This window comes from Lampetra fluviatilis, chromosome 17 (assembly GCF_964198595.1).
Source record: "Lampetra fluviatilis chromosome 17, kcLamFluv1.1, whole genome shotgun sequence".
Taxonomy (NCBI): domain Eukaryota; kingdom Metazoa; phylum Chordata; class Hyperoartia; order Petromyzontiformes; family Petromyzontidae; genus Lampetra; species Lampetra fluviatilis.
Window position 1 is genome coordinate 9,315,319 of NC_136291.1, and position 27,144 is coordinate 9,342,462.

Below are 27,144 nucleotides of genomic sequence, written 5' to 3' on the forward strand. Positions count from 1 at the left end.
TGACAGCACTGACGTACCCCATTTACACACAGGCAGATGCAGGCTTTTGTCACTGAAAGTGGGGATGAGGTCGTGGGGCTTGGCAGGCTTGGGCCGTGCGTGGCAATGACAAGAAATGAGGAATGTTGAGTAGAGCCGATAGAAAACCTGTGTCACTGGCGAAGCCAGGTCGCGTCTCCCCGCACAAGGTGGTGCTCATCTTAATCGGGTGATCCTGAGCCAGTAGTGGAAATTCCACGTTCACATGGTATGTACCAGTCTCTCCGTCAGACGACCGCTGTTAAATTCCCTAAGGGATTACGAAGGACGTAGTTGACCCTCCCCCGAACCGGGATTTGAACTTGCATGCTTCCAGCTGCGAGTCGAACTCTCTGCCACAGCACTGGCCTGTTGCCGATAACAGTACGCCAATCAATATACCTGAGATTTATAGGAGCATTATTACTATAAAACTAAGAAACTGTTGTGGGTACACACACACGCACACGCCTTTGGTAAGCACGCCGCAGCGCACATGCACACTGGGTGTTTATTCTGTGAATACACATGCACAATCCGTGAGCACACGTGCACCTGCTTTGTCTGAGAGAGTACAGCGGTTGGGACAAAGTCTGTATTGGTTTAACAATGCACACTTATACTGAGCAAGCACCTGCCCTAGACACAAAGATAACATGCACGTTAAATATACTCTGCTTTGTTGTGCGACTACTTACTGTGTGCATGCGTCACCCATGTATTTACCTCTTAAAACAGTTATGACAGGACAAATTGAAAAGGGCACAATATTACCCTGCATTTCCTGAACAGGAATAGGTGATGCGTTTCATCTCTAACTCAGTACTTGACTACAAGCAGGATAGTATTCACTTGTAAGTGTTGTTATATTGTACCTGAATGGTCTTTTAAAGTATTTTTTTCTGCTACTTAAGAATTGTGGAGTCAACAGTCAAAGTGTCTTTACTTTACAGATATTTATGTATCCATGAAAGCCACACTGAGTCATATGACTCTTTTTCACCACGGCCCTGCATTGGGTTTTTATTTTTAAGATGTTTTCAGACAATCAATAATATAATGGGCGTTTATACGATTGGGAAGAAACCAGAGCTCGAGGAGAAAACAAACAGACACGAGGGTGCAACGCTCGATCCCCGTAGTCAGGGAACGGCACCTCAACGCACACGGGAAGGGAGTTTCACGACATTTGTTGCAGTGGTCCACCAACCTTCGCCTCACACACTGCTGGATTACAGGCGGTGCCCCATAACCGCCTAGCTGCCTTGCTGCTTAAAACCAAGCCAACAAATCGGTGGACAGCCCCTTAATCCTGTGGTGGAAATTCCACGTTCCCATGACAATGGGACACTTGAGAACCACTTGGTGAATTTCTACAAAAGAGGTACTCACATCGCCCCCTGGAGGGATGAAGAGCTGAGTTAATCTCTGACCAGGCTTCGAACTCACAAGCTCCCCCCACTGTGAGTCATGTGCTCTAAACAAGGTTCCATTCGACCAAATTACAACCTTGCGGCTTTGGAGTTACGTGTGCTGCTCACCACCGTAGGTAAACCCATGCCAATTAACAGTTATGCACCTGGCGTGTGCCAATCTAAACGCCCCTGGGGGAGCCACCGCCCTTGAATTCGAGTTCAAAAAAATGCTGCACGCAGGCGTGTTTGCTCACAGGAGCATGTGCAAATCTGTAGAAGGCTTTAGATTCCCTCTTCACAGGATCAGTATAATGATAGTCGGGCACCAATTCATCAAAGCCAGTCAATTAACATCCATTGGCTGTGCACAGGTCAGTGAAAATGCAGAGGCAAATTCCATCGACATATGGATGGCTTGATATGTAAAAAAAAACAATTCTAGCCCTGTCAGTGAATAAGGCATGCTGAAAAGTAGATGTTGTGTTTTGTGTGGTGTAACGCATTGACAGATGCACACATCACACACAGATTTTGGATACTAAAGCTATTATTGTATAACATTGAAATGTTTTTCATAGTGGCGGCGGGGGGGGGGGATCCTGATGATATGCCTAGGCAAAATATTTATAAGTAAATAAAAGTGGTAGGCGCTGTGATGTAAATCCCATGCAACGGCAATAAATTTAATGCCAACGTGGTCAATCTGCTGCCAAAGAAAATGTTGAAAGCAAGACCCAGATAATAAACGTGACAGATTGTAGTCTCTGGGCTTGCATGCATGTACTCAGTTTATCAGCCAATAAAGCTGCTTTAGTGGCCACATGCGTGAAAGATGCTCTGTACGCAGAGTAAAGAATTCAGCTCAAGAAGACTCAGACCTCAGCCAGCGCTTATACCACTTCCTCAACTTTAACAAGCACATTTATCCATTAAACGTCCGGTGTGTTGGCCACTGCTAGATATAGAAAGCGATTTCAGTTCGGAAAATATACTCTCGAAATGTATTATACTTATAAAAGAGCAGCCGGTAAGCCACGTGTGTTAACCCATTGCCTGCATGTGTGCAGGTGAGAGTGACGACATACTGGAAATGTTTCATTCCCCCTCGGGGTTCTTTGTTGTTGATGCTAACTGCGGCACTAAGCCCCCCCCGCCCCCCCTTTTTTCCCCTGGAGCTAAGTGGCTGATTTGTGTAACATCTCCCACTGCCGAAAATGACCTCTTAATGCCCCCCCCCTCCTTGACTGTCTGTCGACAATGGCGTGGATGGCAGCTTACGCAGAGACACAGAGATAGCGCGCACTCGCCATCGGGTTTTGAGGCCGACCGGTTTGAAACTTTATCCAGGCTCTCGGGCACGGATGCGCTCAACACACCCTCAGTGAGCGAAGTCATTCTCTTCGTGCGGGGGACAGTGAGCCTGCTGTCTTATCTGGCATTCGTGGACATTGAGAGATCGAATGACACTTCTCTGTGCAAGAGTGGCCCATTGTGTGTCAGTTTCGTAGCAAAATTAAACGCGCGGCCGTAAGACAACACTGCCCGAACACAAACAGGCATTTCTTATCCGGAGCCGTGTCTGAACAAGTGAAAATCTTGATGGCTGGTAAATGTATTAACTCCATAATGCCCCGTTTACATAAAGCAGTTGCCCGCTCAAGTAACCGTTCGTCTATTCCTGCTTGGTTATACTTTTACATTTCGTCCTCTGCTATTTGATTTATTCTCCATTGCTATGTGTACTTGTACGTTTTATAAATGGTACTACATTTTATTTTAAATATCGCGTTACTGTCTAAAAACAGCTGACGCGTACCTCGGTATAGATCTACTAACTCTGCAAGTTAATGTGGGGCAATTTCTTTTTATTTTACGTCTACTGTGTTTCATCTCTTTTATAGCTCCATAGCATTTTTATATTTATTGTTTATTATAAAACAACACAATTACAGTTTAAAATAATGTATTATATATATTATTTTGAGCAACAAATACGAGTAGTTCTGTGAATAAGCGACAAATCTAAATGACTAAAATCTTCAATTCAAAACTTGAGCAACACAAGCAGTGGCATTAGCTGTAATTAAAGGGAATTTAGAGTTTAGCAATGAAAATTGCACGGTTAACAAAATGTCTTTTTACACAATTCTGAACAAGTTGAATACAATTTCATGGACAATCACTTTTTCTGTGAAACATTCATTAATCTTTCATTGGCACAGCATATCAGTTGCCCTGGTCATGTGCCCGACGGAACAACGGTGGCTTTGTGAATGTGTCTGGTGGGTATTCCAAATCACTCATCACCATCATCATCGCCACCACCATCATCACCGCCACCATATCGTAGCTGTCATCGTTATCGTCATCATCATCATCGTCGTTGATGTCATCACCATCACTGTCATGTACACGTACAAACCCTTTGTCACGCTGCTGCTGGATGAGGACCTGCCCATGCCATGCGCGGCGTAGGGGTTATATGACCAGAATTCACCAGTCAGTGTAGGCTGGTGAAGGTGGGGGTCATAGACGTGGGAACACAGAAGTACACTACAACAATGGATTCTCCTGCTTTGCACCATGTATCGCCAAAGCAGCCGATAATACCTGTTATGCCTGACGGTCGCCCTTCTCAGAACTATCCATGCTCAAATCTGCTTAGCTTCTGAGATCTGATAAGTTTGGCTGCATTCCAGGTGCTTTGGTTCATGGTGATTGTCATCATCATCGAAATCATTGTTATCATCATGATCATCACGATGATGATCATCAAGGTGATATTTATAAAACAACACAATTACAGTTTAAAATATATATTCTATATATTCTTTTGAGCCACAAAAAACGAGCAGTTCTGTGAATAAGTGTATAACCCAAATGGCTAAAACCTCAATTCAAAACTTGGGCAACACAAGCAGCGGTATTAGCAATAAGGTTGATAAATGTTGCACGGCTGTATGCTGGTGCATCACTTATTGCAAATGAAAGTGTAGCAATGTGAAATATGTTACCTCTAGCTCAGGACAATGAAGGGAAATAAATTCGCGTATAGACAAATACTTATTTAGCACGGAGAGATTTGTGATTTGACTGTGATTATTACTCCTATTTGAACTCCGGTGAGTTAGATGCATTTGCATTTTGTCACGCTGTTCGGATTAAGCTGTAGAGCTGACAAATGAGTCTCGTTGGCAGCTTTTTTGCTTCTGTCAACTCAGCCAGAAATTTGTGGACTAGAATCAGACATCCGCTGCCTTGTCCAGACTCCCTGGTTTACACAGCTGCTAGCAGCACATGGGCCCACTATCTACCTGCCACTCCCGTATCTGTGCCGATAACGTGAACAGACGGCACACAGGTGCAAGGCACGTGTTGCTTTGAGAGGTACAATCGCTTCTTGGCACACGCTTTGGTGTTAATATGGCACCGTCCGATGCCCGCACTTTGGCTAATTAATTTCCGTGGTGATAATGAGAGGTAATTATACAACGCATAAGTATGTTTTATTTTGGTAAATGGCTGTTTTGGGGTATTTTTTTTGTCACCAATTCTGTCATTATTTTTACGCCAGGAATTTCCCTTGCGGCAAACTGGAAACATTAGTGGTGAACTTTTTCCTCTCTGCGTATATAGTCATCCATCTCATAAACTCAGAATTTAACCATTAATCAGTATGAAGTCAAAATGTTCTCGAATCTTAAATTATTCTTCAAATTGTATTTCAGTAATGGCATGGTGATTTATCCAGATAGCAGCTCCATAAAATGTTGTGTGTATGTGACTTCAAGGGAATGTACTTTTCAACAGAACATCCGAGACCCATATCTTGCGAGTGTGAATTAAAATACTTTTTTTCAGACTCTACTAAGATGTGTACAAAGGTCAGCACATCTTAAAAGATTCGACATTAATGTAACATTTCTGAAAACATTCATTTAATAATTCGAATCCACATTTGAATTTTTTTTAAGTATCTATAAAATTCTAACAATGAACATATGGCAAAATGTAGCACACATAAAAAAAAACATACACAAGTACATATATGGTATAATAAAAGTTATGGAATTATACATTACTATATATTATTATTTCTCTCCCATGAAGCACCGAATAGCCACTTACTTTAACATGGAATTATATTTTTGGCGGAAAAACTATGGTACCTGTAGCACTCTGATTCTCACCCAGAACTGACAGGTTAACTCTGGGAGCGATCCATCGTGAATGTTTTAAAATTCCTGGTGGATGGGCGGCACATTTGTGTTAATGTGAACGCTTGTTATTTGGTACAGGCACTTTTCACTTAGAAGCCACACCTGGAGAAAGGAATTTTAAGAAGTTGTGTTGGGACGCCTTTTGGGTGGTGGGTGGGTTCATGCGGAGTGCTTCACTTAAAGTGTCTATTCCCTGTTCCACCCGATGACATTCCATGCCCTTTGACCTTAAACAGGCATTCTCATTTAAAAAGTAATTGTGAATTATTAGTCTAGTGCCGGGTGTGGTGGTGCATACTTGTAATTTGGTCTGTAACAAATTCTCCTCCCTCGTGATGCAATGAATTGTCACAATTATGGTCACAGTCTCTTCGAGAACATATTCACTCTTTCTGTTTGTAGAACATGTCGTTGCCTCTAGTGGCAGCAGGGATCATGTGTACCTATTGCATTCAAGGTAAATGAATCACACATGATCCAATGCATGCATCGTGAGTGTGAGAATCAATTTTAAGCCACGACATGCAATGCAGTGGCTTGCAGACAAGCTGGTAAGTCATGTACACATGGAGCTATCTTACGTGTGAAAAATGTATCTGCAGGCAATGCGATGATTGTATATCAAGCAAGGAGCTGACTTATCTCTAAAGTGTTTGGGTGTTGTCCCTTCATATGCCTAAGCTTTCTCCAGGCAATTCAGTTTCACAGAAAGAAATAACATGCATCCCAAACAGGGCCTTCTTGAAAAAAATTCTTAGTAAGGCTTTCCAAAAAACTATATTATTATTTTGTAGCCGTTTCTCATTCTAAAAGACATTCATTATTTGAGGACTTATTTCACATGTTTCTTATTTTTAATTTAGCGTTCATTATAGTGCACTTTGAGGTCATTTCATCCCTCCACCATGACCCCTTCGTGATTCCCATGACCCCTTGCCTGGATTTCACCATGACTCTCTGGTCATTTCTGCACGACATCTATAAAAGCCTACCATTTGCTGTAAAAGTTGACATTAGCGTCCTTGCGGTATTATTAACCATGGCCCACACCCAAAAATTTTAATAATTACATTCAATTATAAATGTGTAATCAATAATGCCAGGTCCCGCCTTGTGCATTTGTAAACACCCAGGTCTTAGATGTAAAGACAGATTGTATCTCAGTGTTTCTTTACCTGGTTCTAAAGGAAGGAATTGGGTGATTGATTATGTGTGTAAGTAGTGTGTAGGCAGCAGTTGTGACTCGCCTGATTGAGTTTCGAGGTTGGGTCGTGGGGCACTAGGAAGCTCTGTATTTGGATCAATCACAGTGAGGAAAGAAATCCACTGCTCTCCACTGGCTGATATAATTCAACATTTGTTGGGCACATCTAGTCCACAACTGCCTGTGTTGATATCCAATTTCCTGAAGTTCTCTTTAGTGCGATGGAAAAACACACGCGCGCGCACGCACGCAATCTGGAAAAGTTGCTGTAGAAAAAGAAACCTCAAGGTTATTCTAGGAGACTCTTTAAGTGCATTATATTAAGCAGAGTTAATCATGAACTATGTAGTTGAAGGTTGGCAAGTTAAGCAGTGGCCACAATAAAGTGCACCTCCAACTCACTGATCTAGGTATAGTTTCAGCCCTAATACCAGCCCCAAACCTGATCTCGGAGAGATGATGATGATAATGGAATTAAACTTGATTTAAAGCTTTCGTGACTTCAGGAATTACTCTTTGGTAGTTTCGGTAAAGTCACGTAGAAGGGAAATAATAAAATAACAATAAAACATTAATTAAATAATATAGTACGACGTTTCGATTGCAACAAATTTGAGAAAGAGAGAAAACACAGACACGGAGACACACAGGGAGACACACACGCAGAGAGAGACACACAACATGTGTATGTTGTGTGTCTCATGTGTATGTTGTGTGTCTCTCTCTGTGTGTCTGTGTTGTCTCTCTCTCTGCGTGTGTGTCTGTCTGTGTGTCTCCGTGTCTGTGTTTCGTCTCTCTCTCAAATTTGGTTTGTGTTGCAATCGAAACGTCGTAATATGATGGAATGAGTCAATCCAGCCTGTGATTTGAACCCGGGACCTCATGGTTGCAAAGCCTCGCTCTGCTCTCCCACCTGAGCTATGTCCTTATCTCCCATGTATAATGCAGCTAAAGAGTTTGTTGCCGCTTCAGTGACTACACACCGGTTACAAATTGGCAAAGGGACACCCATTTGTTAGTGTGACTCAGCATATCACCCAGAGCACCCATCCAGCACAGCCCTCGCCCCACACTAGCATTGCCACCGGAGGATTTGCTGAAAGGTAAGATCACTCCTGTATTGAATATGGGATCCTTTAATCCTTTGTGCAGCTGAACATGAGATGTGCCCCACACAGTGATCACTAGTAATGTGAACCCATCATCCCATATACAGACTGTACACTATTTCACGTATTAAAATATTGAACAAATGACATTTTCCTAATTGTTAATATTTTATCAGGGTTTTTTTTCCACCCATTCCTTTAAAAGCTAAAAGTTGCATTATTAACTATTAACCGTTAACCTTCTAAGAGCATTGCATTTAAATGCTTGCATAAAATTCAATCCAGTTTAATTCCAGCATAGAGGGCACGGGTATCATGGTTGGCATGAAATCTGGCACACCACTCTTTAGTTTGCACCCTTGCATGATCTGACAGGCAAAATGTGGTTGGGTCAGTATTTTTGTCTTATATATCGCCTACTGAGTGGGTCTCGACCACGTCGTGGAAGAGAAAGAGAGGGGAGGATTGATCTCAAAAGTAATTTTCTAAGGCATGAACAGCACTGTACACATTTAAGGTTGAGAAGTATGCGTTTGGTTAGGTCTTAAAGTCCATCTCACTCTGCGTGCTGTGCTTCTGTGCTTGTGTATACTCAGCTGCTCGGCTATGTTTATCTAAAGCCATTACCGGCCCAAACTGGTTTGTACTGCAACATGGCTATACACTGTAAACTGGCACACTGTCACACATTCATGGACAGGCAAAAAAAATCAAGTCATAAGTCTCCCATTTTCTGTAAAAAAAAAACAACAACAAAAGTAATTTATTGGGATCCTGGCACACTTACATTGAAAGTAGTGTAGTTTGTAAACTGACGTAAAATTATTTATATCCTTTGCAAAAGTAAAAGAGGGCACATGAAACTAGTCAGCTGGCCCTCTCCTCTCTTGACAGGCGTTACACAGTGTTCAGTTCATGCCGAGGGCTGTAACATGTGCTTGGAGTTAAAATTGAATTAAAGGCCTTCACAAACTGTAATTAATAGTTATTACGTTCGGAGTGAAATAAATTGCGAGGATACTTTACCATATCAACCGCTATTAGGGTCCAGGTAAACACACGTTTCCGATAGCTCGGCAAACGAACAGATGGCCGCGTCCATTAATAACAAAGCAAACGCACAAGACGCATTGCTTACAAAAGCAGAAACTTGTGGTCATTTCAGTTAAACGGAACAGGTCGCTTGCTGAAAATGCGATGTTTTGTCGTTTGTATTACCGTGCCACATTTTGCGGTGTGTGTGTGTGGAATGTCAGGTGCTGTTGATAAGGCAGGTTCCTATAACCACCACTTGAGGCACAGACTTCCAAATGAGGTTAGACATTGCATTTGATTCGGCCTTATACTGCAACAGATCCAAATCAGCATTCACAATGCCTACTTCCCACCCTCACGCGGATAAAATGATTCCTCCATTCAGCTCTGAATGTTTGTAATTAAAGGTAAAAAGTGTACAGAAAGTGGCCTCGAAAATCTGTTCTGCAATTAAGTATTAACCCTGGAGCCAGCTGATAACACTTTTAAAATTTACGATAATTAGTGCGTAATGATGACAACTGTTCATTAAAAGAATAGGAATATCAATGAGTCTTAAAACTGAAGTGTTTTCTACTCGTTTCTTGCTAGAATATTTTCCCTTAAGACGATGTTAGATGACTGAGATGAATGTGACTCGTCCGAATTTCTAAAACATAGCAAACAGCGCTTCTAAATAATGGTTTGTTTGAAAGATCAGCTAAACACAATCGATGCTTTCATCCTCTAAAGTTGGAGCTCATAAAAAAAACACAACATAGTTTTCAAATTTCCTCTGGACAGATTTAACCAATAAATTAAGTTAGAAGAGGCACTTAACTTGTGTTTTCAAATTGACTGCAAATATGTAAACACATGAAGGTTGCATTTAATAATTATATTCAGTCTCTTGGCCGCAGATGATTGCAGAACTTTATAAACGCCCAGACGAAAACAATGCACACACACGTATAGAGCAAAATACATGCTTAATTTTGTTTGGTTCTTTCGGTAAAGTCATGTAGATAGAAAAATAATAATAAAAGAAAGTGAATACAAATAATAAAAACCCTAAAAACCCACTAATGTAGACTGTAGCCTGGTTCTTAATCGGAATGAGTGTACAGGCCTGGTTATTAAGTTTGGTGAGTGTACTGTCAGGCTATAATGTAGACTGTAGCAATGGTTATTAAGCTGGGTGAGTGTACTGGCAGTCTATAATGTAGACTGTAGCCTGGTTCTTAACCTCGGTGAGTGTACTGGCAGTCTATGGTAATAAAGGCACTGTAAACACGTAAATTATTAATGGGGGACAATTAGAAATCATTGACAAAAATTTTAAAGCCTCATCTCGATGCTCTAGAGCAGTGTAAGAAGGTAACAACAACCGCCAATCGCCACTAAGTGGCGGTGACGTCACCACAACGCTTGTGCCAGGCTATGTGCACGTTGAGGCCACGTGAAGTGTCGAACGCCCGCTGGCAGGAGGTCACGGGACAGACCCAGGTGCCATGAGTTGACTGACTGAGATGAGTGGCCGATGAACCACCTGTGCCCCTACTCTGCCAACTTGCTGTATTTATCCACTCGGCGCTCCGCTCGTTGTTGTGAGCGTCGCTCCTCTGCCCTCCGTTGTTGCTGGAGGGCGACTGCCTCTAACTGCCCAGTAGCGTCCTTCACGAGCCTCCTCCACAGGTGCAGATATACATACAGCACAGAAGGTACAGCAGGTGCAGCCCTACAATTGCTTGCTCATGCCACTGCTGGTGGAAGAGTTTCCACCAGCAGTGGAGCTCTAGAGAGCTCATCCACTCGTGGGCACTTTGGCCTACTCTTCCAAGCTGGACAGACATCTTGGAAGAGGTAGGAGTCAACTGAAATGTTTTGTTATATTAATTAATATTTGCCACCTCTGGCATAGGTTTGCCATCCAAGTCACCACAAAATAATACAAGAAAATACATTTGGAAAGCATAAAGTCCGTTTTAAAGAGTACTCACATTTTACCCTGCCATACAAAACATGCTGATTAACTTACTGTACTCTGATAGGTGAGTCAAGGCAGGGAGAAATAATAAACGCGTCTATTGTTTTAATTTCCGTGACGGGAGATCGCATTGAATTGGTGACCTATGGATTGAAAGTCCGGTAGGTGTGTGCTAACCATTACACTGCAGCAACATCCCTATAACGATGTAAAACAGAATACATGTGTAATGACAGGGTGCCACCTGTCGGCCTGAAGGGGTAATCGCGGTTATGGGAATGTTACGTAATGTCTAATTATGAAGGGGGCGTATCTGGGGTGAAGGTGAAAGGCAGAGTCAGTCGGGAAGCTCCGGGAACCTGCTCGAAGGTTCTGGAAGGGGGCGTGGCCGGAGGCGGGGCTTGGTCGCGCCGGGGTGTATATAAGGGGGACCGGACCAGAGGTTCGGTGTCGTCCGGCCACGTGGCTGATCTTCTGCAAGGTTCTCATCGTCGCCGTCGCTGCGCTAGTCAGACAGCTGTGTAGTTGGACACCGATGATGGGGTTTTGTAGAAGGGTCGACTATGTGTAGCTACGTAGAACATTACATAGACATATTGCCCTGTGTTGTGCTTAAAGTGTGAAAATAAATAAGAAGTCTTCTACATGACGTGTCTCAGAAGTCGCTCACTACATTTGGAGTCAGAAGTGGATGAGAAGACCATTTTATTGAACGGAAGAATGTCGCAGTACCAAAAGAAGCAGAACTCACCTGTGGCGTCTTCCGATGATGATGAAAAATGATGATGAAAACGAGATGCAGGACCTCCTGATAGCCCCAGGAACGACAGTCCCGGTTATTGAAGCCGCGGTGGAAGAGTTGGCTGTGCCAGAGACGGCGGGACCGGGGGCAGCCTCTCTGCAGCAACAGCCTGAAGAGGGTGGGTACATGGTATCGGCACAAATTGAGCTCCTGTGGGCGACTACACACACAGTTGGTGGAGCTCATAACAGCGACTACGATGGCAGGGCGGACCACACAGACCTCGCCGGAGAGAGATCAGGAACCAGAGAAAGATGAGCTGGCGAGAACGTCCGCGGGTTGGGGCAGCCGACATTACAGCGTGGCGCAGAGACCACGCGGCCGGAGGCCGCCATTACACACGACGCGGGAGAAGCACAGTCGGAAGCCGACATGTTTGGACTCGGGCGTGATTCGCCAGAAGCGACATCTGCTGTTGCTGACGGGGAAAGAGGAACTGAGCAAACCCGCCGATTGCATCCTGTCAGGGAATTCGTCACAGCAGGGGGAGATTGGAGCGCCTTCACCTGGCATTTTGAAGCGGCCTACTATTCGGTGAATTGGACCGAGGAGGAGGCGCTGAGAGCTCTGCTGATGGTGTTAGACGACGACGCCCTCACTGTTTTATACGCTGAGATGGCGGAGGTGTACGAGCCGCCTTCCGATACACGTAATAAGTTTCTGCAGCGTAGGCCAGGGGAGGCCGAGATGTCCCACGCCTACCACAGAGCGCTGTTGGCATTGACAGAGGCGGCGTACCCCGCGGTGGACCCGAAGTCCCTCGACTCTCTGGTAATGGAAAGGATGCTGGGACTGGCACGGGAGATGAGGGTTGTCTTGCTGGTGATTGACGAAGATGAACAGACATCCCAATGGGCCGCCAGATGTCTGCAGGCCCACGAGAACTTGCACTGGTGGTCCCAGATGGCGGCATGGACGGGAGAACCCAGCTGCGACGGCGAGCCAGATGGGTGGTCGACACGGGTGTTGGAGTGCAGTCAGCCATGGACCTGTCGCCGGACGTGGATGTTGCAGCCGTCGTCCCGGCGTGGAGTCGCAGACGTGGAGAGGTCCCGCGGCGGCCAAGGGACTGGAGGCCCCAAGGGGAGGAGGATCGCCTGCTGCGGAGGACCACACTAACTTGCTTCCACTGCGGCCAGCCGGGGAACTTTGCGCGGGGATGCCAGAGCTTACCTCGGGCTCCAACGACGTCTCCGGCGCCCCCGGCTCTGTCGACGGCTCCATTCCAGCCCCAATGGGCGAGTCGCGACACATCAGACACCCGACCCATTTTGCAAACTCAGGCATCTAGGCTTCTGAGAGTCATCTTTACCCTGCATCACACTCATATTGCCGCCGGGCAGCAGGGGCTAGTTACACAGGGGTGGCCTAGCTCGGGAACACAGTGGAGGAAATTGGCACGTCGGGTGATCGCGGCTGCTGCGGGTTCCTCGGCGGAATTTAGGTGCGTGTCTTGGTGGACATGGGTGCTTCCGCCACCATTATATCGGACGTAATTTTTAATCTGTTGCCGATGAGGAACCAGCTTGTTAGGCCGGTAGTAAATGCGTGCGTCGCGGCGAACGGTGGGAGTATGGGATTAAAGGGCAAGTGGAGGCCCGCGTCGAGATTGGCGAGATCGCAGTTGTTAGGCCGGTACTGATCTCGAGGATGCTGGCGGTACCCTGCCTTTTTGGCACGGATTTTTTTAGTAAAATGCCCCTTAAGATCCTCATCGATCAGGGCTGTGTGAAGATGCCGTTGGGCCACCAAATGTTTTTTCTGCGGCCCAACTGTTCCTCTTTTTGCCTCTTGTCTTACCTTCCTATGATTGCTGCTTAGGTCCTTCCCTTTTCAAAAACAATTTTGTTGGGGTTGTTTTATTCCAGTTCATGATGGAACTTTTTCTGCCTCGCGTGTGTTTTTGTTATTATTGTTAGCCGGGGCGGCTATCTTTTAAACGTGAGGGGGGGGGGTGATGTAATGACAAACTGCCACCAGCTATGGGAATGTTACGTAATGTCTAATTATGAGGGGGGCGTATCTAGAGTAAAGGTGAAAGGCGGAAGCAGTCGGGAAGCTCTGGGAACCTGCTTGAAAGTTCTGGAAGGGGGCGTGGCCGGAGGCGGGGCTTGGCCGCACCGGGGACCCAACCAGAGGTTCGGTGCTGTTGGGAGTCCTGGGTCCTGGCTGCGTCGCTGCTCGCCGTCATCTCTCTTCGTCGTCCGGCCATGTGGCCGATCTTCTGCAAGGCTCTCATCGTCACCTTCGCTGCGCTAGTCAGACAGCTGTGTAGATGGACGCCAATGATGGGGTTGTGTAGAAGGGTCAGCTATGTGTTCAAGTTCAAGTTCATTTATTAGGTATAGCCCTGTGAGCCATTCGGCTCTTGAATCGGGTGCAACCGCAACAAACAAAAAACATAAACATGAACAAAAAAACATCTTAAAGTGAATATGTTGCTACGTAGAACGTTACGTAGATGTATCGCCCAGTGTTGTGCTTAAAGTGTGAGAACAAACAAGAAGCCTTCTACATGACGTGTCTCGGAAGTCGCTCACTACACGTGTATTGCAGCTCAACAAAAAGTGTCTCCATGCTCAAACGAGAATTGGGTCTGCTCATCTCCTTTGCTGCCAAAAAACCAATGGTGTAAAGTGCAGCAGTAGATATATCATGGCTGCTGTTGCTGATGATGAATGACTGTGAATTTGTATCCTAACATCCATTCCTAACATCCCTTTCTCAGAAGGCCATTTGTATGCGATTCAGTGTTTTAAATTTTTTACTTGTTCTGTCAAATGCTGTACCATGCTGCCCCAATCCACTCTATTCAATTCGACTTTACATCTGAAGGGGTTCATCATCATTACCATCAGCCATGGTCAATGCACTGCTGGATGAAGGCCTCTAAAAGCTATTGCCATCTCTCACTGCCCATTTAGCACTTTGCCCACCCACGGATTTAATCGCTCCATCTCCTCAGTTGACGTCCTCTTGGTCGCCGCGTTATATTGTTTGGGCTGCCACTCTATTATTATTCTTGACCATCGAAAATCATCCCTCCAAGCCACGTACTTCTCACTGGGGTTTCAACGGAAACTTACCTTTGAGTTAATAAGTAAACAGGGTAAATAAGTGAATATTTTTATTGACAACGATTCATGTGGACCTTCGTAAGGTGCAAATAAATTATAATTCCTCGCTCTCACTGTCCTTGGAGTAATAGCATTGAAAAGGCTTCGAACACTTTTTGCAACATTTACAGAAAAAAAGTGTCAGCAAAAGTTTACTCAAGGTGTGTTGTAATATACATACTGGCCAGGACATCGTATGTTAATACACTTACTGAAGTATTCCCAAGCTAAATGCCCGTGAAATTTAACGACTAAATAAGTAAACATTTTCGTAGTATATTTATTTATTTATGACCAGTTGGACTTGGGAATTGTAGCTGCGAGCATTAAAGCTGCAAGAACACATCGCATGCGTCAGAGAGAAGGGAGGACTGCTTTCTGCAGTAAAGAAAAATAATTATTATTGCCAGAAATGTCCTTGGGAGTTCATCTTTGGTCACATTCTTTTTTTTACCTTCTGCGATGTAAAGTAGGCAAAATTTAACAGTTGAATTTGAATAAAGGGTAATTTAGTCCACGACACGAATGTGTAATTTGTTTAGCTGAGGGGAGAATGGAATATTCAGTCATGCAAACAGGAGCCCGATGGACATTGTGCCATGGCTAGCAGATATAAAACATGATGCAATCTTATGTTTGCATCTGTGAATTTGTTTATTTATCTATATATCTCTTTCCTTATTTATCCAACATTGCCACGGTAACGAATACGACATATCGGCTGGTTCCATGTCTTCATAACAGTGCTCTGCTGCTAAGAGTGAAGACACAACGTCAGTGCTTACACAGTCTACAATGTTGGGCGACTTTGGTCACAAACTAATTTCATCGCTCCATATCCTCGTCAGACGTCCCCTCAGACGCGTTCCAATTCTTGGCTGCCACTCCGTTATTATTCCTGACCATCAGCCCTCAACCCTCCGCGCGGCGTGCATAACTCAATGGTTGGTTTCCTTCAAAACATACAATTTGAAGAATAAGTAAACAGGGTAAATGAGCAAATATATAGATTGTCACTGGTTCGCATGAAAATATATTTTAATTCATATGTGGCGAATTGGACGACCATAGTTTAGGTGTCCTTGGCATTTCAATGCTGACGATTCCCCAATGAGAACAGAAGCTGGCTGTGTCTGCAGCGCTGCGGACTGCCTAGCGACTGGGCCTCTAATGATTCATCCCCCTCACGATTCACGGTCGTGATCCATTCAAGAATTACAGTGGCTCCTTTGTGACAATTGTGGTGAATGTAGTGGCCTCTAGCGACTGCAGGAGTAATATGAACCCATTGCGTGCAATGTACACAAATGGAGAAAATCACATTTGTTACACACTTGATTTGATGCACACGTCTTGACATTCATCAAGTCTGGTCATTTTCTGTCCACTGCTGGATGAAAGCCGCCCCGTGTCGTCATCCCTCATCGCCCTGTGATTCCGTGATTCATCTCACTTCTAAATTTCTTTCACTGTATCCATCTCCGTGATCGCTATCCACTTTGGTATTTTCTCACATTTAGTTGCAATTTCATTATCATTCTCGCCCATTTGTCGTTTATCTGAGTTATGTCCTGCTCAAGCCCGCTTACTTTTCTCAACAGTCCACGTGATATCTCGATACCTGCATTTGTTCTATTGTCCATAAGTTTGATTTCCATAATTCATCTCTCCCTGGCTATTTGCCCACTTCTTCAGCATATGTTCCGGGTTTCAAATGTGCGAGCTTACGAAATTAATTGTTACATCCATAATCCTATCCCGAGAATCCGATCAAAGTGACGAGCTATTATTTATCAGCACGTAAACTGCACAATATGATGTTTATTTTTTAAGTAAAACTTCCTTTAAAATAACAATCGCATTAGTTTATGTAGTTTGGTCATGTTCAGCTGTATGGGGGTACAAGCAGTCACAATGGGCAATGATGAGTGGAGTATGTTGGCTGGCTCAATAGTAGCTATATTGCCACGACGAGAATAAAACACATACCACATTTGAAAAGAAATGGGCAATGATGAGTGGAGTGTGTTGGCTGGCTCAATAGTAGCTATATTGCCACGACGAGAATAAAACACGTACCACATTTGAAAAGAAATTGTAATTGGTAGGTTAGGAGGAAGGTTTTGTGATGTTTTGATCTATAGCTCTGCCTGTTAAGTACTGTGCCAGGAGCCTTGACTGTGAGACGAGAGGAGGAAAGTAGCCAAGACTGCTCAGCTGTCTCTCATTTGAGGCACAAATAATTATCAGTGGTGAAAACCGCAAAAAAAATGTAAAAAGCTGTTACCATCTCACTCCAGTCTCTGCTGCCGTTGCTTTAGCTGCGATAAGGAAGTCACTCAGAGGTGGTTCACAGTTCAAACAGGAGTGTGCGATTCAAAAGCATTCAGCTCTTACGCATACGTTACACAACCAACTGCAAGTGCACTGTATGTGCACGTACATATGGAAAACTTACACTTTGTCTTGTAAAAACGGTTAATAATTGTTTCCAGTACTTTAACGCTCTAATGCTGGATACAGACTACTCTATTGCTGTGGTGGTCATGGAGGATGTGGTCATTGGTGGGGTTGTTTGACCATACTTCACCACTCTGGTATACCTTTTAGCATTGCATCCTACCCAAGGCCATTTATGTTTCTTGTCAATATAACATCTGTGTCTTGTGCTTGTAAATAACTATGCAGTGAGGGATTGTGAATTTATTTAATCTTGTAGACCCCCTCCCCAAAGTAAGACACTGCAGCTGCTGTTCACGTGTTTTATCGATTTCTCTCTCCAACACTTCTTTATATCTCAAAGGCCTGTGTTCATTTATAATGGTAGACTTTAAATGCCCACCTCTATAAATGTGGCATGCCTTTCAGAATTGCAGAAATAGAGTTGAAGCCTCTTTGGCCATCAGCACCCCCACTCACAGCCACAGAACCACTCTTTTACGTTAAAAAGTTGGTGTGATGTTGGTGAAATGCTAGAGGCTGCCTCCACACTTCTTGCAGGCTAAGCCTGGGTCCTCAGAGCCCAAGCCACTTATAATCCACTTGCTAATATCCTTTCATGTGCCACTGGCTGTACAAGCATGGGCAAAGTGGGTGAAGTGCCGAATGTGTACACCGCAGAGGCCAAGACCTGGCCCGCGGCCCTGCTGATTGTCTTATCTCCGTGTCAGATTATCTTCCAGCAGCTAGCGGGCCACCGGGTCATGGAAATTTCTTTTTGCACATCCTAATCGGCTGCAAGGGGGATTATTCCACCCCCTTGTGAGGGCTAATGAAAAGCAAGGAGGAGCAGGAGAGACAACCCGTTAAGGAGCACGTAAAGGCCAGGGGAACTTTGAACCTCCGGACAAATGTGCGAGCTCACATTGCCTAATAGCGGGGCGCCTCGTGATCGCTCTCCGCTTAAACAGCTGCTTGCGCCAATTTCGCCTCGATTTTGAGCCTAATGCTCGTGTTTCGTTTTTTTTCTTTGTACGTGGACTTTTCGTCAGCGGCAAAAGGTGTCAACGCCACTGAAAATGTGCCCCCTGCTGGACAAGTAGACGCTGCACGGTGTTTTTGTTAGTAAACACAGTCGCCACTAAAATCTGGAAATACCATTCAAGGTTATGTTAAGAAGTGCACTTCAATTTTCGGTGTGCGGCTCGATGCATCTTTAAAAGGTCTGCGTGGGAGACGTTGAGCTGCCCGACCTGCTGAGTGTGTGCTTTGGAAAGGGGTTTGGCGGTGTGATTTCTCACAGGGCATCGTTAAATCTGATGTGAAAAAGAACTTGACCCATCCCTCAGTAATAGCCTACCCCGCGCACCCTTCCCCCTGCTTGCACACATATATCAAGATTGTGCCGAAGCAAATTGGTTTAACGAGCCCGACTTTAAAGCCCGAGAAATGTCATCGTTGACAGAAATAAAGACGACTTTATTTTAATGAGTACATTGTCTCTCCTGTGTGCCGGGCGCATTTTTTAGCCGCTGTCTTAACAGGTGTAGGAATTTATTTGGATCAATGTTAATGTCTACCTTGCCAGGTTTGTAATATTTCCTGACACCACCCAGCTCTTGGCAGAGAGAAGAGCTCAGAATTTGGATGTATTAAGGAGTGATAGCGCTGTATAATTTAACAGAAATGAACCCCCAGCGCCTGTCCGCTAATGTTCCCGGCGTCCCATTAATAACATTGTGCACTTGAAATCAATTGGTCCATTAATGCGTTTTCAGGGTTGTCGTGCGATCATTTCTTAACTTCCATCTCGTGAATTCCAAAACTAATCAGTGATTTCTCTGTGCTTGGATTAGGTCTGAAATCTCTCCATTACAATACAACAATTTAAAAAGTCATTCTCATTTCAGAAATGTAATGAGAGCAAACCAATGAATTTGAAGAGGCATTGCAGGCTCCGGTAATTAAGATAAATGGTTGCTGTACATTCAGGCAAGACCCCCATGAATATTGTTCTCTGCAAATTATCCAAAACAATATAATGCTGTACTGTACACCATAAAATTTGTTTAGGTCAATTCTTATTCATTTCCTTTGTTGCCATTTTGGTCCTTACACTCCTAAATACAAAACAAAACACTTTTAACTCTACAGACTGTCAGGTCGAGCGCTGTTAGCAAGCACTTTTTAAGGCCAGCCCAGCACAGAAGGTGCTAGTTAAGCTAGTTAGATAAGCGCTCTACATAGCCACCTTTATTTCCATCACGCGAATGTTTACACACTGCACCAGTTTACTCATTTTTGGCTGCGTTGATCTACTCGAGGCCTAGAACAGGCTCATATTTCAATTCTCAGTGGTGTCATGCTGCATGTCCGGGAATAGAACCTGCCTTTCTCGAAAGTGTTGCAGTGTGCGGAGCACTATGCAACTGCTTCCCCCCGATACTACAACTTACTTCACACACGCACACAAACCCATGCACAAATCATACTTCTCTTAATTTGAAACACGTTCGTCATGCCTCTTATAGCTTAGCTACCGTCGCCGTGCACGGTCCCTCGGGGATCGAGGATGACGTCCATCAAGGTTTGGTGGTGGCTCTTGAGGTGGCTGAGGAATCCAATTCTAGATCCGCAGATCTTTGGGCATTGAACGTGGGGGGGGGGGGGGGGTACCACCCGGTCCCAGATGGAAGTGGGATCCGTAGTGCCGGGTTGGCTTCCTTTTCAAGTAGCCCAAGGATGAGGAATACACCGAAGAGAAAAAATATATAAAAAAAGGGTTTATTTTTTTCGAAAATACAAGTCTGTTCTTTAAGAGGGCTTGACCTGACCCAGAGAGAGAGTGCGGCCTGACCTGCAGAACAGGCAAAAACGTTTAAGGGAGTGATTGATTGGTTGTGATTGCTCACGAGAGACACATTGATTGATAGCTGAATTACAATATTTTCTCAAATCATTATCGTCATCATCCAGCTGTTGGTCCATTGCAACATTTTTTTTTCAGAATGATGACGCAGCCATTGATGTCATCCGCAGCGGGAGCAGTTGCCATTGTCTATACACTGCTGGATGAAGGATTCCTTCGCGCCATCACCATCCCTCATGGTCCAGCGCCGCTACCGTCCATCTCACTCTTGCACCATGAACCGATCTCATCGCTCCGTATCTGCGGCGGCCGCCCTTTTGGACGCATTCTCTCCTTTGGTTGTCATTCTCTCAGTAGCCTCGTCCGTCTTCCGTCATTACATGTCCTGCCGCAATGTCTCCTGCCCAAGACCATTTATTTTTCGTAATTGTCGACATGATATCTTATAACCTCTCTTTGTATCTGTCCGTGTATTACAACATATTTAATCGTTTGTTCATCTTTAGATTATTATCTTGTTTACTTTGCTGCGTGCATGGCTGTGGTGGCGAGACGGCAGCAAAGCGAATTGTACGTCTTATATATAAATTCAATTCAAGTCAGGGGTGTTTTTTTTTATCTCGTGCAAGCTCGTCAATTTCCCAGTTCATTATTTTTGACAGCAAGCTGATGAGCGTGTGAGCTGAAGAGTACGCAAACCCGTGTGCATGTTTTTTAGAGGAGCCAACACTGCATGGCTGCTTGCACATGCAAAAAAAAGGAAATGAAATTATACCCAATGAGAATATATAAATATGTTGTCTATTTGTGCGGCAGTAAAATAATTGTCGCGTTGTATAGTTATTCTTTTCAGCAGCATTTTTCTAACAGTGACTGTCATCTAGTAACAGGATGTAGGATAAAGGTGCAAACCCAAACGTCCAATTCCGTAAATAAAAAAAATACCGATATGCCTCGAAGGCCAACATGTTTCCATCACCACATTATGCATTTCATTAATTGTACAATGATGCTAATGTTCATTATGTTGCTTTAAATGTTATTTTGCTTCGTCGCTTGCATTGTTGCAGATTTTGAGCACAGCTTCTTGCACCGTGGTCCTTTTTCAAAACAATGATTTTCCACTCCCTCCATTACTAAGCCTTCTTTGGCCAGTTTATTCCACATCAGAGGTGCACATCTTCATCATCAGCAGCAGCAGCAGCTTTAGCCTCACCAGAGCAAATAAATAATGCAGCTGCTCAGAAGCAAGAAAACATCTTGTCAAAATAACTGGGCCAAAAATAAATGTGTCTGCTCAAAAGGGAGCACTAATTTTCTTGGCTGCCTTGTATAAGGATTAGTAATTTTCCTTATAATTATTTCAAAGCTGCACAGCAAACAAACTGCAGGCAATCATACTCATAACCAGATACCTCTTAAATTTCAAAATAATCTTGGCCAAGGCAATTACGTACTGATGGGGGTGGAAGGTTTTAAAAAAGAGAGAAAACAAATTACACGGCTATTTGTGTGTTTTATAGAATTTTGCATTTGCTGCAATATTGATGTTCTCATCTAAGGAAAAATAATGCATGCCCTTTTTATTCTCTTGCAACAAATTGCTTATAGGAGAATAAGCAATTTGTGTGTGCACTATGAGATCTCTTTTACCAGTGGCAAAATATAATGGTAGGTTTTTACCCTTTTAACTGGTACAAAACTGACACCTTTATTCAAGGCATCATGTTTGCAATGACCACAACACAAGTAGACAATAAAGCAAACAAAAAGAAGCAACTCTGATAAGGATAATAATATGCACTGTCCTTGAAGTTGATTGGCCCACACCCGAGACGGCTTTCTTTAGAGCCTAGTCCCCATTGGTGTAGGGCCAGATGACGCCAGAAGGCGTACAACTCAAAAACAGTGCAATATCAGAGTATTGAGAGTTCGGGGTAAACATTTACACTATGAGATCTCTTTTACCAGTGGCAAAATATAATGGTAGGTTTTTACCCTTTTAACTGGTACAAAACTGACACCTTTATTCAAGGCATCATGTTTGCAATGACCACAACACAAGTAGTCAATAAAGCAAACAAAAAGAAGCAACTCTGATAAGGATAATAATATGCACTGTCCTTGAAGTTGATTGGCCCACACCCGAGACGGCTTTCTTTGTGTGCGCTTTGAGAAAGCCAACTAATAAGTAAATATGTAGTTTGCAAACATGACTCAATGCATTCGCACATTCCAGATAACAATACCTGTTGTGGTGGTGGTGGTGTTGCTTGTTATTAGAATTATCATGGAAGTGAAGAGCGGGAAATGCCATCTTGTCATTATTCCAGCGCAGGTGGTTAATTTCAGGCTTGGCTGAAACAAGTGATATTTACTGTCTGGATGGGGACAATAAACATCTGTCAATCACAGCACCCACATTTGTATGTAGTTTAATCACAAATACTCTCTTCTTACACTTATAGTTTTTCATTTCTGCCACAATGTCTGATGAGCTTTGAAAACCTACCTTCAGATTGTATCTCACTCGGAACGGAAATGGATTTTCTGAGAAATATTCCTTCGTATGCGGGAGAAGGAAATGAATTGGATCTATTACTGCGATTTGTTTATTGAAAAAGAAACTGCGTTTTGGTGGGGGAGATAAATAGATAGAATATTGTTCCAAGTACCCATCTGGAATTAGGATGTTGATGGTTGCTGAATATATAATGATGACATTTTCCAGTTCATTGTTAAAACTGATATTTTATAGTTTACTCACTGCAAACCAGAATTAAACCGTTCACCTGTATAAATATTTCATTTCCATAGCTGGCTGCCTATAATAACAAGGCTTTGAACAATCCAACAACACAATGAAGAGGCATTGTTTGCATGGTAATAATTTTTTCAGGGTCAATGGACACAGACCCCCAATGTCACCCTGGCAGGAAAAAGCAATTGCAAAAAGGCCGTGTCGTTATTTCATTTCATCCTCACTCCCAGGGGGGGGGGGGCGGTGAGGGGGGAGGGGGTGCAACTGAAAGGGTTAATGCCATTTCTGCATGTGAAAGGCATCTGCATGCCGGTCAACGCGCAGTGGGAGTCTCAAGCTGTCGAGACGATTCCACGTTTGGGCTGATAAGCTGACGAGCAATGAGCGAGGCACACGTCAGGTGTGGCGAGTGGCCCGTGAGACTCGCGGTGGAAGTGACGTACTCGTGTTAGCGGAGAAGAGGAGGAAGGAGGAGGAGTACGGCAGACGAACCCCTCGTTACTCCGCGATGCCCTTCTCAGTATCACGATAACGCGCCCGATACTTCCGGAAAGAGCGAGGATTAGCACCAAATGCATTCGGTCACAGCTGGCCACTGTCACAATGTCATCGCACCTGGCTCCCCTGGCGCCGTGGATTAATCCATTATTATAATGGCTGCACACCTAGCGTACATTTAACGTGCAGCCGAGGAAATCTTGCGTTTGTGTCTGGCGATTCCCGAGTGTAAATTTGGGCGATAGTTCAGTGTGATATAATACACTGAGACTTCACAAAATTTGCGGTGCCAATGGCTGAGTGTGTCACAGAACCTGCGTTTTAGCCGCACGACTCTAACAATCCGCAAGCATTGTGACTTATAGAAGTAGCGGGGCACATGAGTAACTACTCCAATATCTGCCCTCCAAAAAAAATTCGCGAAATCTCACAGATGTTGAGATTTTTTTTCTCCCATGAATCATGGCGACATTTGCAAATTTTAGAATTCGCGAATTGTTGGATGACTGATTATTTAAGTTCAACTGTATTGTACAGGGAACATCCAACTCACAGTTGGAATAACGTGAGTTGCAGGACAATTCAGCCTATTATCCCTCCGGGGCCAATAAAAGAAACAGTATGACTGTGTGGGACATCAGCAGTGGTTGTCCTGTTAAGAGACTGGCATCTTCCCCTCGTTGTCTCATTCCACATTGGTGTGGTATCCCAATTTCAACCATCATAACTTAGATGTGAGCTCTGGTCAACCTTACATTTTTATAACAAATCCAAACTCCTAAATGACAGAAACGCAAGACTTATGGCAGTCTTATGTTGAGTGAACTGGAGTTGAAGAATGTGGAAGCAATGTTTATTTATATCGGAGGTATAGAAAAGTACAAAAACCATGCAATAAAAATGTAAAATTAACTACAAAAGTTATGGGAAACGGATATTATGATAATAATCATTGAAAAAAAATGATATTGAGGAAACCATAATCATAGCTGGTATGTTGAATGATTGTACTTTGGGTCCTGATAACAATCAGGCTAAGGGAGGAACAAAATACAGGATGGGCACTAAATATCCACGGTGATTGCTCCGGCAGCCAGTTCCTGCACGCTGAACAAGGCATTAACCATCTTGCCCTGTGGCCCCCATTTAATTTTCCACATTTAATTTATTTTAAATGTGCGGGGGTTAAAATGTGAAGTTAACACCCATCAGCGATCTTCCCAAATCCCATTTTCATATCCAACTGAATTACTGCGCACCTGCGACAGAACGTTAACAAATTTCCACACCACATTTTGGCAGCAGCCAGTGACAATAACGGTGGGGCTTCAATAGATTTCATAGGATTGTAATACATCTGTTGGTTACACTTTGTGCGAGGGTAAATTAAAATATTAGCGTGCGTTACTCATACCGGGTCCAGGCAATTTCTGCTAACAGAACTGAACGCAGATTTTTCTTTTTGTGATAATAATTCTGGCCGACGTTCCTACGTGCTCGTGTCATGGTTGTTGTGATATCGAATTATCGAACAGGCTGTATTTTATTTGATCATTGCCTGTTTTTTTCTCTCTATCAAAAAATATGGTGTTTAAAATCTCGCCAAAAAGGGAAATAAAAATCTGAATAGCAATTTTTTTTTTATAAACCAACACATAACAATGCATATCATGCATGGGGATATATACAGTACACTCTGTTTAGTTCAATTGATATGTATACGATGGCTGAGTCAGACTCTAATTATATAGATGTATACGGTACAAAATGCATCATCATTCATATCTTGAAATGTCGTAGAAGGTAGAGGAGAAGCATTGCAATCGTTCACTCATGCCACTGCTGGTGGAAAAAACCCTCCACTGGAGGGAACTCTAGACAGTCCATCTAGTCCATAGGGTATTTGGCCTATGCTTCCTTGCTGGCCATAAGTCCTGGAAGAATACTTATCACAACCCATCACATGCAACCTGCCCATAGAGCTCACACTGTGGTGTATCCATTTAAACTGCTGGGTGGACAGAGGCCGGGAGATCAAATTGTACTAACAAATCCAGAGTGATAACCCTTTCACCACCGCAGCGTCCTTATAGACGGAGTGCTTCTAATATATAATACAATTTACAACATTTTACACTGCAGTATGGAGCAATGAATTGTGAGCTAGGCTCGATTCTAAATAGAATCATAATAGCATTCTATTCTATTGCACACAATTTCCATCGCAGCATCCCTTGTAGAATCGATTCCATTCAAATGAATAGACATTTTAACATGGGAATCACCCGTAGAACACACAGAAGAATCACGCTACCCGTAGAAGCCACCCATGGTGGGGACGTCGGAATCGAATAAAATGTCTGCACGAGTTGCGTAATTCCGATGTAAATCTATGCTGAATATGAATGGATATTTTACATACGCTGTCATGTGTGTGCAAGAATACATCAAAGTGTCTAAACACTTGAACATGCGCTTGTGGTGCGCATCTCTGCTGGTGGTCCCGGACAAGAAGGCCTGTAATGACGTGGCCCCTCACCATTTCATTAAATGTCACAATTTGTCGCCGTGATTTGACTCAAGAATTGAATTTCTCCTGCGGCGGTGAATGTAGCAGCCTCTAGTGGTAGCAAAGCTCACGTAAAATCGAAAATAATCTATCCTTACACACATGGTGCAATGCATGTATCGTGTATAGATCAGAACACATTTTGATTGACGAATCGATGCTATAAGCCAGTCTTGGACATTCCACGTTTCTATGGCAGGAGCCAGTTTTGTCTATAGAGCAACCAGTGTTGACTTCCCACTAAATGATGCTCACTTTATTGATCACTGTGCTGAGTCGATTCCCACTCGGGTTTTGAGCTTGCAACTTCGTTATTGTGAGCCAAGCACTCGACCTCACAGTGCCACCTGGCCAAATTCATGGACACCATTTCATCATCATCATCACGATCCATGGGCAGATAGGCCGTAGGTGTCCACCGTGCATTTCGTCATTTATTTTACACTTTCCTCTGTCTTGTGCCAATGTGCTCAATTAGTGCACGTTTTGTCTGGCACCGATCTCTGATTTCGTCATCAAGCCATTTTCTGTTTATGTTCGGTTCCTTGAATTTTTTCCAAACAACAACAACACTATTACATTTTCTTGTGGTTGTCCATCCTACAAATGTGTCCAAATAGTGCCAATTTCCTTTTCATCGCTGCCTGCGTCAGGTCTTCTTCGATGTGCAACATTTTTCTTTCTCCTTAGGTTCAGTTTAGAAGCAGTATCCTTCGATAGCAATACAGTATCCATTTTTAGCAGTACGCCATTGAGGAAGCCATTTAACTATTGTGTATATTTCGATTTAAAGCTTTCGTGACTGCAGGGATTCATCTTCTTGGTTCTTTCGGTAAAGTCACGTAGAAGGGAAATAATAAAATAATAAAAATAAAACATATTATTTTATGAATAATAAATAATAAAAAATACAACTGAATATTATTTTATTATGTTTTATTTTTATTATTTTATTATTTCCCTTCTACGTGACTTTACCGAAAGAACGAAGATATTGTGTGTATATATATACAAATTCATTGGCTGCCACTCTTCTACGTAAAATCACACCTGTGCAAACGTCCACTTATTCGAAGTGAAACACATTTCTTAAGACAGCAGTTACCACGCGCAGTGCGTTACT

General features: G+C 43.5%; 1 long non-coding RNA gene across 1 annotated transcript in view; it reads left to right on the top strand.

Moving 5' to 3' along the window:
• Positions 1-27,144, top strand: part of LOC144936740 (uncharacterized) — a 106,944-nt gene that overhangs the window by 71,347 nt on the left and 8,453 nt on the right. The window lies entirely within an intron of this gene.